Source organism: Hyaena hyaena, unplaced genomic scaffold (assembly GCF_003009895.1).
Source record: "Hyaena hyaena isolate Hyena2069 unplaced genomic scaffold, ASM300989v1 scaffold_1427, whole genome shotgun sequence".
In the NCBI taxonomy this organism is placed as follows: domain Eukaryota; kingdom Metazoa; phylum Chordata; class Mammalia; order Carnivora; family Hyaenidae; genus Hyaena; species Hyaena hyaena.
The window spans coordinates 312,543-326,911 of NW_024082055.1; the positions used below are offsets into that span (position 1 = coordinate 312,543).

Here is a 14,369-nt window from a genome sequence, read left to right on the forward strand (position 1 = left end):
TTAAAGGACAATGGCCATTGGTCCTCTGAGCCCTGCTATTAATCATTTCCGAAGTTAGCCCACTAAAATTTTTAGTAATTTTCATAAGATTGAAGAAGTGCTTTCTTTTTTTTCCCACTAAGATAAAACTCTAGCTATCTTCTTTATTCTGTTTCTTCCTGAAGATTCATGGATCACATTATCTGTAACTATTTCTGATATTTCGTATTAGAAGTAATCATTTTTCTTCCCATGTATTTTTAATAAGTCCAATAGTGAGGAGTATTATCATTTCAGTTCTTTCAAAGTGACTAACATGAATAGTGGCTATGGCTATGATAACGGTCTCTCAGAGTTTCTTTACCTGACTGTGAGTTCAGCTACTAGTAACTTCCAAGACACTATTTTTTCAGAGAATCATTCCACATTCCATCTTTCAATGCCACTAACACCCCCTGCCTGTAAAACTGATGCAAAATTCCTTAAGAACTTCCCCCTTGTATTTAATGTTTCTAAATATGCCAAGATATGCAAAAAGTTTAGAATCAACACAAACCATTCTTTATTAACCATGATTGCTAATCTCCCGAAATAAAACAAAACCAAACTGTTTTATAACTCACAGGATTGCACTGAAGTCACAAATGTTCCATTCAATGCCATATGGAAACACCGATTCTATTATTGGTCTCACAATAACCATACAAAATGAGATTTGTAGTTGTAGGTATGAACTTGGATGATCTGTAGTAAGTATGCCATCTTGCCATCTTTATGGAAATCCCATTGGAAAGAAAACTCATGTGTATTTGTTTCCAGTATGTAAGACTGCTTTTATTTGAAACATTGTTCACTGAGCTGAAACTCTGTGCACTGTGATTTATTGTACTTCATATCTGGATTTTACAGTTACAATCTAATGGTAATCGAAGCAGAGTTATCTACATGCACTAAAAAGGCCTCATAATATTTTCCCTGTGTTCTGAGGCAAGGCCGATTAAAATGTATTTACATCTCATATTTGGAACCTTTTAAGTTATGCATTACATATTCACAGGTTTTAAATTATCCACATCTACTTGAAATAATGTTGACAAAGTTTATGGTTTCTCTTAGGTCCTTAATAGATTGTCCTGCCCCCCACCGTCGGGGTTTAAACAAAAGTTCATGGGTAAAAATGATGTTTATAGCCTTTCTGTATTTGTCATGCATGGACACACATATACCACAGCACTATGAGGTGTAAATGTAAAATAAAAGAGAATTTAATGGAAAAACTCACAAGCAGAGAGGCAGCAGAGTGCATGACTCCTCCATCTTCTCAGCACTGAGTAGAGGGGCATGCTCGAGTGGAGCACAGCTGGAGAGTCTTTGAGCTTAGCTGCTGGTATCAGGCTGTTTTACAATTGAGCTAATTCAAAACTGCTGGGCTAGCCGCTTGCTAAACTACCAAAAAGAGACTATGAGTTGCAGGTGAGGGGGAGAATAAACCCCAGAACCTTCCAAATTTGTCTCTTCTCAGTCCACCCTGGGCCTTTGGTGTCTCATTAAGTTTGAGTCTTTCCATTAGCTCTCAGAGATTCTGCGTCACAGTGATTCTCGGATAATTGTCTGGGAGGTGTCCTGCAGCTGGGGCAGATAGAAAGTCACTGCTTGAAACAGTTGTGAAAGACCATTTCATCATTTTCATCCATATCTGAAATAGGAAATCTACATACACCAGACACTTTCTGGAGGCAGAGGTGTTCATGCATGACTAATTAAGGTCTGTTATTCTCCTTTGTTTATAAATTAGACTGTATATCCACTTTTAAAAAATTACAAGATCTTTCAAGATATAGGAATGACACTTTTTTTTTTTTTAACAAAAAACAACTTCTGAGTATAGAAGAGGGTTTTTGTACAACGATAAGAGGCAAAGTCACTATCTGGAATTATGTCTTTCCACTCCGTCCTCAATCTGAGCAATATACACTAGCCATCAAGGTCATAAACTCTCCATCCGTACACCACTGCCTAAGCAAACACGAATCTTAAAAATATTGAAGATGGCAGTAGCATCTGAGTGACTCCATCAGTTTAGCATCTGATTTCAGTTCAGGTCATTATCTGGCAGTTTGTGAGTTCGAGCCCCACATTGGTCTTACTGTTGTCAGCCTATCAGTGCAGAGCCTGCTTCAGGTCCCCCTCTTATTGCACCTCCCCTGCTTGTGCTCTCTCAAAAATTAATAACATTAATATACATAAATGTTGAAAATGGCCAAGTGTTCCTTTTCAAACTCACCTAGCTCTCTAGCCAATTACTTCTGAGTACACTGTGGCTCAACCATGACAAAGAAGATATGATAATATACAACTTTTTAAGAGCAACAGGCAGAGCCAGCTGTTGATTAACTAATTAATTATTAAAAAAGAAGAATTGACAGGCTAGAATAAGTGGCCCAAAGAGGGTTCTGTGAATGGCTAACCTTTTCCCATGGGACATTATCATGGTTCTATTCCACTTATTAAAATATAGTAAGAAAAACTATTCAGTGGAGCCATGGCAATGGCTATAGGGACCTACTGTAATGGAGTCTTATAGATGGAGAAAGGAATTGGACTCAACTCCAAATACAGCACCGACAAGTGGAAATTTATAGCCAAAGAAGAGGGTACAGGTCAGCAGATAAACAATTAGTAAAGAGATAATACCCTGAGCAAGAGAGGATTCTGGGTAAACCAATTAACAGGATTCTTACTGAAGGCAGACCAGGGTGATCAGAAACTATTTGGGCAATGGTAAGAGGTAAGAACCTGTTTAGTTATTGAGGTGATAGGATACGGAGAAAAAACACAGTTTTTTAATCTGTAGGAGTAAAAGTTTAATGACCAGCTAATTATATCACTAATTATTTGTGGCAAAATAGTACTCATTCAAGCACTTCAAAATCAAAGAAGATACAGGAAGATTAAATTACAACATAGTAAATTAACAGAATACTTGGTTTTTATACAAATAAATATCATAGTCACACTGTTGACATACAATACTCTTATAATACAATAGTTAAACCTGTGAGCCTACAAAATAAGTCATCTATGATTAATTAAGAAACATAGTTGAAACACCTGGGTGGCTTAGTTAGTTAAGCGTACAACTTCAGCTCAGGTCATGATCTCACAGTTGTGAGTTCGAGCCCCACGTCAGGCTCTGTGCTGAGCGCTCAGAGCCCGAAGCCTGCTGCAGATTCTGTCTCCCTCTGTCTCTGTCTCTCCCTGCTCATGCTCTGTCTCTCTCTCAAAAATAAATAAGCATTAAAACGTTTTTTTAAAAAATAAGAAACAAAGTTAAAAATAGCATGTTAAACAAAACTACTAGAACTAACAGGTTGGGTTTGTAAGTAGCAACAAATATATTCGCTCCACTCCTGTGTATTTCAGATTTTATGGTTGGTGAGCTAAGTCAGCTTAGCAGGATTCTTGCTAAAACAGAGACAAACATGTTAGTCCAAAAATGGAACTCTAGTTGAAAAGTTCAGGGGAGCCTGGAGAAAGTTTGGTCCCGAAGAGACCCTTTCTCATGTACCACACATCTGTGTAGATGTTTATGTCAATTTCAGGAAAGCTGCTCTATGATCAGAACTAAGATTTATTTGATAGCATAGAACCCTAGTTCTGTGGGTTATTATCAACTAGGTCTCATTAAGTTTGACAGATGGCTGTGGCATTCCGTAGGGCTTACCAACCTTGGGGGAGGGCTAATTATTTTTTTAAATCAATGACCCATGCCCTTTTGTAGGGTGAGATATCTTATTGATAAGACCTCTACTGAGCTAACAGTTTAGGTATAGGTATAGGTGAACCATCTCATGAGAAATGAGTAGGGAATCACCCATGTTAGCTAAGATTCAGGAACCAGACCTAGCTCTTGACTGGATGTATCATGTTTATTTTTCAACAGATTATTCTTAAGCTTATCTTTCCTTATGAGGCTTATGATTCAGTAAAGATGCTTCACAGGAGTTGTAACAATCTTCTTTTAGTGAGAATGATTTGCCTTCAGTAGGACCCAATCACAAGCCAGCAGCTATTGCTAGACCTCAGAATAAAGTCTGCAAGTACAAAAGCCCAGAAACCACTGAATACCAGTGGAGATTTTTGTTTGTTTTGTTTGCTTTGTTTTGATTTTAGTTGTTTTTGTTAAGGCACATTATAGTTATAAGTTTGGTCCCAGGAATCTGGAATTTGGGATCTAAAGTAATTGGTAACCCAAGGATAGAACTTGTCTTACTGTTATCTGGACACTTTTCAAGATTATGGCCTGCCAATCAAGTTTGGCCCCTAATTGGGTGCCTTGGGATAGAGATTTTAATAGAATTCCAGTATAGAATGCATTTCCTCCAATATCCAAAGAGGTCAAACATTTGGTAGGCATCCTTCTTTACAGTGGGAGACAGAAAGTCCAGGGAATTACTCTTGATAGGCCAATGCAATGTCTGTAAAGACTGCAGTCCAGTTATCCCCCACCCCCCCATGTTAGTTGTATGGCAGAACCCTGGAGTCTATCCTCATTTAAGATCTTATTCATGTTTACTCTCTTGTGTTAGGATGCCATGTTATATAATAAGAAGACATTTCACAGTGGGGACTACTATCAGATTATCAATATTCTAGAATATTTAGACCTCATTTAGAAATCTGTACTTGTGTTTGTCCAATTCTTGATGACACTTCCCAGGAAGGCTTGTGTGAGTAAAAACATACCGTGTTACTTGTCAAGTAATGACAAACCGAGTTGGGGAATTTTTAGTTAAGAAATATGGAAAAGAGGGCATTAGCAATGCCCAAGGTTATATACAAAATATCATTGGTGACAGCTATTTGTTCAGTCACTGTAATGAAATGCTGCATTTTAAGAATGTCTCCTTCTTTATAAGCCTCAACACTCCATAGTATGTCTCCAAATACCAGTGACTTTTAATGACTTTTCACTGGCCAGAATGGGAGGTTGTTTTTATAGCACTCTTGCCTCCAATGATGCTTGGATGGGGAGAGTAAAATTTGTTCCTTCTTGTGGAAGGGGACATTATTTCAATGTTGCAACCTTGGCAAGTTTTAAGCTTAAAGTAGTTCTGAGTCATACATTCAAAGACATTGTGACCAACTAGAGTCACAATGAATTTATCCGATCAGTAGGTCAGTTATCCATGCACTCATAACAATGTGAATTAAAGGCAGGATAACACAGAAGAACAAGCCCCTTCTCTGTCAGGGCCCTCCACCCAGCAATATGATTAACAACTAGTAAGAGGAGATTTCATCATAATTTCCTTAAATCCAGTAAACCATGTTTTCACATGAATGCACCAAGTTGTTTACATTTTTCACTGCACAAGTTGCCAAATAAATTCCAAGTACTGATATCCATTGATCAGGCTGGATGCATTTCTGAGCAGCCCCTATCTTGTTCATCTTGAGTATTTTTTTTTTCTCTAGGAAAAGTCTCTACATTTCCTCCCCTAGAGTGCTAGTTTTTATAATATTCTTTTTAATTGTTTGACGTTTATTTATTTATTTTGAGAGAGAGACAGAGAGCACAAGCAAGCATGTGCATGAGTAGGGGAGGGGCAGAGAAAGGGAGAGAGTCTCAAGCAGGCTCCATGCTGTCGGTGGACAGCCCAACACAGGGCTCAATCGACCTGAGCCAAGATCAAGAATCGGAGGCTCAAATGACAGAGCCACTAGGCATCCCAGTTTTTGTAATATTCGTAAATCTCTCTTAGGCCCTTTCATCCTCAAACACAGCCACTGACCCCAGCTCAGCTTCATTCTGTAATTGGTATTAGTCCTCTGCCCTTCAGCCCATTTACACTGAATGGGGTTCTTCCTACTACCCGGTTTTTCCCAGCCCACCCTAGTTCTCCGAAGCCCAGCTCCCTTCCTACTAGTTACTAACAGCTTCATTACGGTTTTATTTCCTAGGAAATCCATCATTCTGAGATTTCAGACCATGGGATTTTGCTGCCGTCTTCCTAACCACTGCACAGATCTGAACAGACAAAACAGAGAACATATTGTCTTTAGAGCTTGGAACACCAAGGGTAAGTCTCCTCATCTGGGTCCACTGGTTACTCAGCTACTCTCACTTTGCCTGTGTCTGGAAGGGATATACCTGAGCTCTGCTATTTCCCAAAACACAAAACCCAGAATGGGGTATGTTCCTTAAAGGTTACTTGTTGTTATGTAAAAGAGTCATTCACCTACCACTCCAAATGTAAAATAAAGGTTTTTTGTTTTTGTTTTTATTTTATTTTTTTTTAGAGGAATCTTGAAGACAATGAGATTGGTGGGATGGGGACTCATAGGTCATCTGTGTTTGTTAATTTGCTTTATCCATAGGAAAAATAATAATTGTAAATAGTTTCACAATTTAGAGCAAGGTATCCCACCTAAATTAAACTCTTACTCTCCCACAGAGACTGAGAGACAGAGGCACTATCTTTCTTGACTACATTTCAAAGGGATGGCTCTCAGGTCCTTGAGAGAGGCTATGTGGGGTTGTGTAACTGGCAAGAAGCTTTTTAAAGATTTACACCTCAAAGGAACAGGGAAAGAATTTACAATATTACTAGTTTCTAAAGCAAATGTTCTAAGAAAGGGGAGATCAGAGGCCTAGAGGCTAGAAAAAAAATTATCTAAGTTTATTCAAGCTCAGGAAAATGTTAAGGTTTTTTTGGTTATGAGGTATCCTGCTTGAACCTTAAGGTTACCAACCCAGAAGCTGTGAATGAAGGGACACTGGCTTTGAGCTCTAGATATGATCTATTCAAGTAAACATCTATTATTCAGAGAGATACTATACATCGAGCCAGGGACACTGAGGAGAAATAAAGTAAGTAAAAAGAAAAGTAATTTAGGAGTGGATATCCAAAAATTATCCATCTTTAATAAAAAATGGAATGTGTGTCAGGCAAGGGAGCCAAATGTGGCATCTCCTGGCTCAGAATACTATGTTCTTCTGCCAGCCATTAAATACCTCAACCATGGCATCTTTCTTCAACGACTCTGGCATGAAAGTAGTTTTTCCAAGGAGATAGTTGTCCCCTCACACAAGAACTACATTCTTTTTGACTAGAGTGGCCTTTTTAAGATACATTTTAGTTGATAAATCAAATTTATCCTGATTAATATCAATTTACTGAGTCTCACACATTTTTTTTTTTTTTTGCAAAGCTACCAGGTCTTAGAGACTTATGCTTTCCTCTCAGGCCATCCAGGAGTTAAGCACAGATCAACAGGACATTTGGATTGACTCTCTAGAGGAATTGGGAAAAACAAAAGTAGCAGATGGGCATATGAAATCAGGCCGAAAGGAAGGAAAGAAGCCAATCATCAACCTTCCTTCTAACACATGCACTGTGTTACCTGGAATTAAATCAGTTGATGCATTTGTCATTTTTTACCACAAATATATTAAAAACATTTAGCTTCATCTTCTCTGAAACGGAATATTGAAATTCTCTCTGCCTTCAAATAACACTTGATGCTGCCACTTCTCTTTTCAAAGCTGAGAAATACTCCTATTATTCATTCCTTTAAAAGTTAGTTTATCTATACCATGGAATACTACATGGCAATGAGAAACAATGAAATCTGGCCATGTGTAGCAACATGGATGGACCTTGAGGGTGTTATGCTGAGCAAAATAAGTCAGGCAGAGAAGGACAAATAACATATGTTTGCACGTATAGGAGGATTAGGAGGAACTTAACAGAGGAACAAGGGGGAGAAGAAGGGGGGGATGGTGGGGAAAAGGGGGAGAGGCAAACCATGAGAGACTCTTGAATGCTGACAAAAACTGAGGACTGATGGTTGGGGGGGGGTGGAGGGATGGGCATGGAGGAGGGCACTTGTGGGGATGAGCACTGGGTGTTGTGTGGAAACTAATTTGACAATAAACTATTTGTAAAAAAAAAAAAACAAACAAATAAATAAAAAATAAAAATAAAATAAAATAAAATAAAATATATCATAAAAAAAAAGTTAGTGGCTCTGGGGCGCCTGGGTGGCTCAGTCAGTTGAGCGTCTGACTTTAGCTCAGGTCATGATCTCATGGTTTGTGGTTTGAGTCCTGCATCGGGCTCTATGCTGACAGCTAGCTCAGAGCCTGGAGCCTGTTTCGGATTCTGTGTCTCCCTCTCTCTCTGACCCTCCCCTGCTCATGCTGTCTCTCTCTCTCTCTTTCAGAAACAAATAAAACATTAAAAAAAAAGTTACTGGCTCTTCTCAACTTCAGAATAAATTCATCAAACTGCTTGACCTAGCAAAAAGGATAATATATTGCAAACATTTCTTCTTCCCCATTCCACACTAGTGGGACCTTGTGTACTGTCCCCATGCAAAAGACATCTGCTGGAATTGAGCAGTACAGTGAAAATTTTCAACACACTCTCTTCAGCTATTCCCTGATTGAAACTGCCCTTCCACTCCACAAAAGACATTAATCACACACTGATATGATTATTATTTGGAGCAAATGATGGAATTTTCACTATTGGAGTCAGTCTCTTGTCTAATCTCCCTTAAAAGCAGAAGGTAACCTTTTTAGACATTGGATATATAGCATTCATTTTTTTTGTCCACATTGCCTTTAGTACAGAGCTTGGCTCATGGTTGACCCTCAATAAGAGTTTGCCAATTGAATGAAATTAATTACTCGTGAATGAATGTGGATAACTGGTTAGAATTAACTTATAGCTCTGGAAAAGAGAAATGTAAACATGCACTCCAAGGGCTCAAATTAATGGTGTTAACCTGCATTAACCATGTGGGATAACTGAGTTAATGAACCCCAGATTCAACCTACACAGATATACAAAAATACCCATATGTACTCATGGAAAGGAATGGCATAATACCAAAAATTCTTTTATCTTATTCTTCTACATTTTGGAAAGCAGGAAAATGCATTCTTGTTCCCTGAAATCACTTTCCCTGACAATTTTTTTCAGTCTGTTGTATTGATTGATCTTCATCAGTTTTAGCCTTGAAATGATAAAAAGGGTGGAATATAAACAAAGAGTTGCCTGCACAATATTTAGGTGGAGAACATTCATCAGCGTGAACAGCTCGTACTTAAAGGCAGTAAGAAGAGCATTCCCCCAATGCCCAAGTACAGTTCTCAGCTTTAATGAAAAAGAGACAATTAGAACAAAGGCACTTGCTCACTTCAAGTCACAATTCATCAAGCTGTCAAAGACAATAAAATGCTACATACCTAATCTTTCCTGTTAACCATAATGTAGGCAATGCAATTACATTGTTGCAGCAAATTGGCAAGAATTAGGGGAAGAATTAATGTAAAAACCTTGTGAAATTTTCTGTTCCAGTAAATGGTGTCATTTATATTTAAAAATCTGGTAAAGAAATATTAAGTATTAAGTGAATTAGCGATAAATACTTCTTATTAAGCCCATTCTCTTGCTCAGAAGTATTAGAGATTTTTTTAAGTATATAAGCAAGGAAGAAAATCAATTAACACCACCAAAGCCATCTATTAAAATTAAAACCACCAGATAATTTTAGGTGAAATGGAAAGTGGCAACATGAACACTTTGTAATACTTGGAAATGCAAAAGAACAGATAAATTTAATCTCAAAAATGGTCAAAATGCTGTAAATACATTTCTTTCATAAATGGTACATCCATATCCTCACAGAAGAAGAGAGTAGCTGACTATGAAATTACACAATTAAATATAAAGCATTCTCTAAATGACCTCTATTTTCTTTTTTTTTTTTAATTTTTTATTTATTTCTAGGAGAGAGAGAGAGACAGCGTGAGCAGGGGAGGGTCAGAGAGAGAGGGAGACACAGACTCTGAAACAGGCTCCAGGCTCCGAGCTGGCAGTCAGCACAGAGCCCGACGCGGGGCTCGAACCCACGAACCGCGAGATCATGACCTAAGCGAAAGTCGGACGCTTAACCGACTAAGCCACCCAGGCGCCCCTAAATGACCTCTATTTTCAAAACTCAGTTCTTGACACTATAAGGAATACAGAAAATAAAACGAGTTCCCTCCCATAATGGTGCAAACATTAATTGAAGACCTGTAAATGCCAAGTCCAGGAATAAAAAGGTAAGGAGGGGCTGTGTCTGACCTGGAGGAGCCCACAATTCCCTAGAGAATGTTAAGTATAAAAAAAGACATTGCAATTTATACTGTACTACTCATGTATGCCAAGAAAATGGAGGACATTTATTTTTCATGTTTGATCTAACCTTGCTTCAACTCTCTACTCTAGTGCATAACAGTGATGAGATTGATTCCTTGAATTTGTTCAATATTCTTATTTTAATAATTAGTCAGTTAATTCTAAGTGAAAACCCCATACCTGCTTTTCTCTTACTTTCTCTTTTTCACAAGAAACCAATGTATATATGGGGAGGAGGAGCTTACAGGACTAAAGACTTGGATACTTCCTCCAACTTGCGTCCTGTCCTCTGAATCCTGGCTGCTCCCTACTGAACCTGGTTCTCCTTTGCTGTCTCATCAACACCTTGATTCTTGTTGCTCTTTGGATTCTCCCTATGTTCTCACTATAGCCATGGCCACCTATGTACTTAGCCCCACCAGATCAGGCTTCCCTCCACATCCTCCTCGGAGCTCATCAGCCAACAGTGCCAGTCACCGGCTCATGGAGGAATGTCTCTATCTACCCATTCTGCACACATACCCAAACCACCACTTGCTCCAGTTCTGTCAGTCTGTCTTTCTGCTAGCTCAAATAGGACACACATTCATCTCTACTCTGATATAGTGACCCCATGTGGAATTCTCATTTTAGATTCCAAATTGGAAGTAGAACAAAAGGGCACTTCCCTTGCTAATTTTTCCTTGATGAAACACTTACCTACCTCTCTCCCATCTATTCTGTAAATCCCACGCTCCTCTAGAGAAAAAGAAGAGCTTTCTCATACTGTTTTCTGTTGGCAGACACATACCATATATTTTATTCTTCTCATTTTTCTTCCAAGGGGCATAAAGCCGTATTCTTTAGCCCTAATTATGGACAGATTTTAGGGAGAATAAACTCTTCTTTCCAATAAGCAAAACACATACAGAAATTTCTCAGAAGTATTATCCCTGTTAGGACATAATCTCATCACAAGTATGACAGAGTAATGCACTGTTAATGTTGTGAACCAGAAATAAGAAAAACAGATTAACTTAAGAAACTGAAGAAGGTTGGTGGGAGGGGGGAGCATTTACTTAGAATGGTAAAGATGAGCAGAATTTCAAAAAACTGGAATGACAAATTTTTAAACCCAGAGATCTACTTATATCTATACAAGTGTATTTATTGACCAACAAAACATGAGTTCTGTGGTAGACACAGATATGTGCTGCCCAGAGGCAACTCTTCAAGAATGAACTTGTTCTGGGGCACCTGGGTGGCTGAGTCGGTTAAGCGTCCAACTTCAGGTCAGGTCATGATCTCATCGTTCATGAGTTTGAGCCCCATGTTGGGCTATGTGCAGATAGCTCAGAGCCTGGATCCAGCTTCAGATCTGTGTCTCCCTCTCTCTCTGCCCCCACTTCCCCCCTTCACTCATGTTCTGTCTCTCTCTGTCTCACTGTGTTTCAAAATTAAACAAACACTAAAAAAAGTTTTTTTTAAAGAACGAACTTTTTGTTAAGCTATAGCATGTTTAACAAGTAGCCTTTATCTCTTCATTCCTTCAGGATCTGCCTCAGTTTTAAAAGTCCCATCATTTTTGGGGACCCTGGGTGGCTCAGTCGTTAAAGCATCCAACTTTGGCTCAGGTAATGATCTCACCACTAATGGCTTTGAGCTCCACATCGAGCTCTGTGCTGACAGCTCAGAGCCTGGAGCCTGCTTTGGATTCTGTGTCTCCTTCTCTCTCTCACTTGCACTCTATCTCTCTCTCAAAAATGAATAAATGTTAGAAAAAATTGTTAAGGAAATAAAAGCCACATCATTTTTAAGCCCATATTTATTTTTTTTATTATTTTTTTATATTTTTATTTATTTCTAGGAGAGAGAGAGACAGCATGAGCAGGGGAGGGTCAGAGAGAGAGGGAGTCACAGACTGAAACAGGCTCCAGGCTCTGAGCTGGCAGTCAGCACAGAGCCCGACGTGGGGCTCGAACCCACGAACCGCGAGATCATGACCTAAGCGAAAGTCGGACGCTCAACCGACTAAGCCACCCAGGCGCCCCAGCCCATATTTATTGACTGAGAAAGGTGAGGATACAAAGTCACAGGAATTTTAGATTGCTATGACTCTGATGGGCATTGCTTACTGGAGAGCTCCCTGCCAAGATGGCTGGGGTTTTGTGGGGCCTACATTACAATTCAGTGACTTCCATATCCAGTTTTTTCCTTTTCTCCCTTTCACAGAAGTTGATCATTAATAAACACTTTGCACCCCAAGCTCTATTTCAGCTCCTGGAGAATCCAGAAATGGGAGCCAAGTAGGCCATAAGATGGAGCACTGGTGCTAGATCACTCAGCAACCTACAGACAATATGGACACATCACAGGTGGCAAATCAAGAACACTCCTCCAGAAAATTTACCAGTAGTAAACTGGGATGGTGTACCAGGGAAGGGGGGAGTACCTTAGCACAGGTGAAGATCAAGTACTACAAGTTAGGGAGGAACTAGCAGGTGTAGAATAACAGGACGGGTTGATTATGGATAAGGGCCACTGATGCTCCATGTGGGAAGGAAACAAACAGCCGAGATAACAGGTAACCATAAGCCAAGTATGGAAGTCAGATGCCTGTTTGGTTGCTTACAAAGGCACACTTATCCTCTGCATGGAAGAGCAGTAAAAGTCAAAAACCAAGTCCAAGATCTAATAGCCCAGTGGTTAAATGCCCAAGAACTAATGAGAAAATGCTTAATCGAGGAAAGTCAGTTACACTGCAGTCAGGGCTCTGAATAAGAAAACCTTGGGTCCAGGCATGTGAGATACAGCTGCTATATAAATATGTAGAGAATAGATCCTAAGATTCATGGGGTACCCAACAATTGGACGGATTCCTTTGCTAGGCATCTTAATGGGCCTAGTGTAGAAAGGTGTTCCCATCAGGTGTCCATCCTGTGACCAGACACAATGGGAACAGCAGAAGTCTAAAGTCAATAAGACAGATATTGAGTAGGAACTTATATGGAAAGGTCATTCCCCTCTATAATAATTATACCTGTGACCTGATCCTTGGATGTTAATGTGGCTGCAGCTTCAGAATTTCACGTTGTGCATACTATACATGTTGGCCAAGGGAGGTATCACTGGCTGGCATAGGAAGATGGACTGCATCATGCCATCACTGCCACCCAGAAGACCGTGGATGGCCCCTCTGGGAAGCTGTGGCATGATGGCTGAGGGGCTGCCCAGGACATCATCCCTGCGTCTACTGGCACTGCTAAATCTGTAGGCCAAGTTCATCCCTGAGCTGAATGGAAAGCTCACTGGCATGGCATGGGGGTCCCCACCCCCAAGGTGTCAGTCGTGGATCTGACCTGCCACCTGAAGAAAGCTGCCAAATACAATGACATTGACAAGCATCAGTTGTCCCCCTCAAGTGCATCCTGGGCTACATTAAGGACCAGGTTGTCTCCTGCAACTTCAATTGTGACACCTACTCTTCCACCTTTGATGATGGGGTTAGTATTGCTCTCAATGACAACTTTGTCAAACTCATTTCCTGGTAGAATAATGAATTTGTCTACTGGACCTTATGGTTCACATTGTCTGCAAGGAGTAAGACCCACTGGACCACCAGTCCCAGCAAAAGCAAGAGGAAGAGATTGGGCCTCAGCCGCTAGAGAGTCCTTGCCCCAATTCATCCCCCAAAACACTGAGAATATCCTTACCTCCAGTTTCCATCACATACCCCCTGAAGAAGGGGAGGGGCTTGGGTAGTCCTACCTAATCATGTACCATCAATAAGTATACTGTACCCAGATAAAAGAAGATGAAGACAAAGAAGGAGGGGGAGGAGGAGGAGGAAGGGGAGCAGGAGGAAGACGAAGAAGAGAAGGAGGAGAAAGGGGAAAGGGGAAAGGAGAAAAGAGAAAGGAGAAGGAAGAGGAGAAGAAGAAAAAGAAGAGAATGGACTGCAGGTCAGATATGCCAGACCAGGACACCCATCTTCTACTCTCTTCAAATGGTGTTTTTTTTCCATTCAGTCAGTGTGTTTCAACAGTTATGGCTTGCCCCAGGATAATGGGATCCCAGTAGAGATTGAGTAGTTCCCCCTCACCCAGGGGTACAAAGGAATTCACCCATCCCAATGGAACATTCCTTGCAAGTTCTAGTAGATAATGCCTTTCCTAGGTGTGATGGGCCTTGGTGTTCTCAGCATGATCCATGATA

General features: G+C 40.0%; 1 pseudogene; it reads left to right on the plus strand.

Moving 5' to 3' along the window:
• Positions 1 to 12,514: 12,514 nt before the first annotated feature.
• On the plus strand, positions 12,515 to 13,705 carry LOC120225504 (annotated as a pseudogene).
• Positions 13,706 to 14,369: the final 664 nt, after the last annotated feature.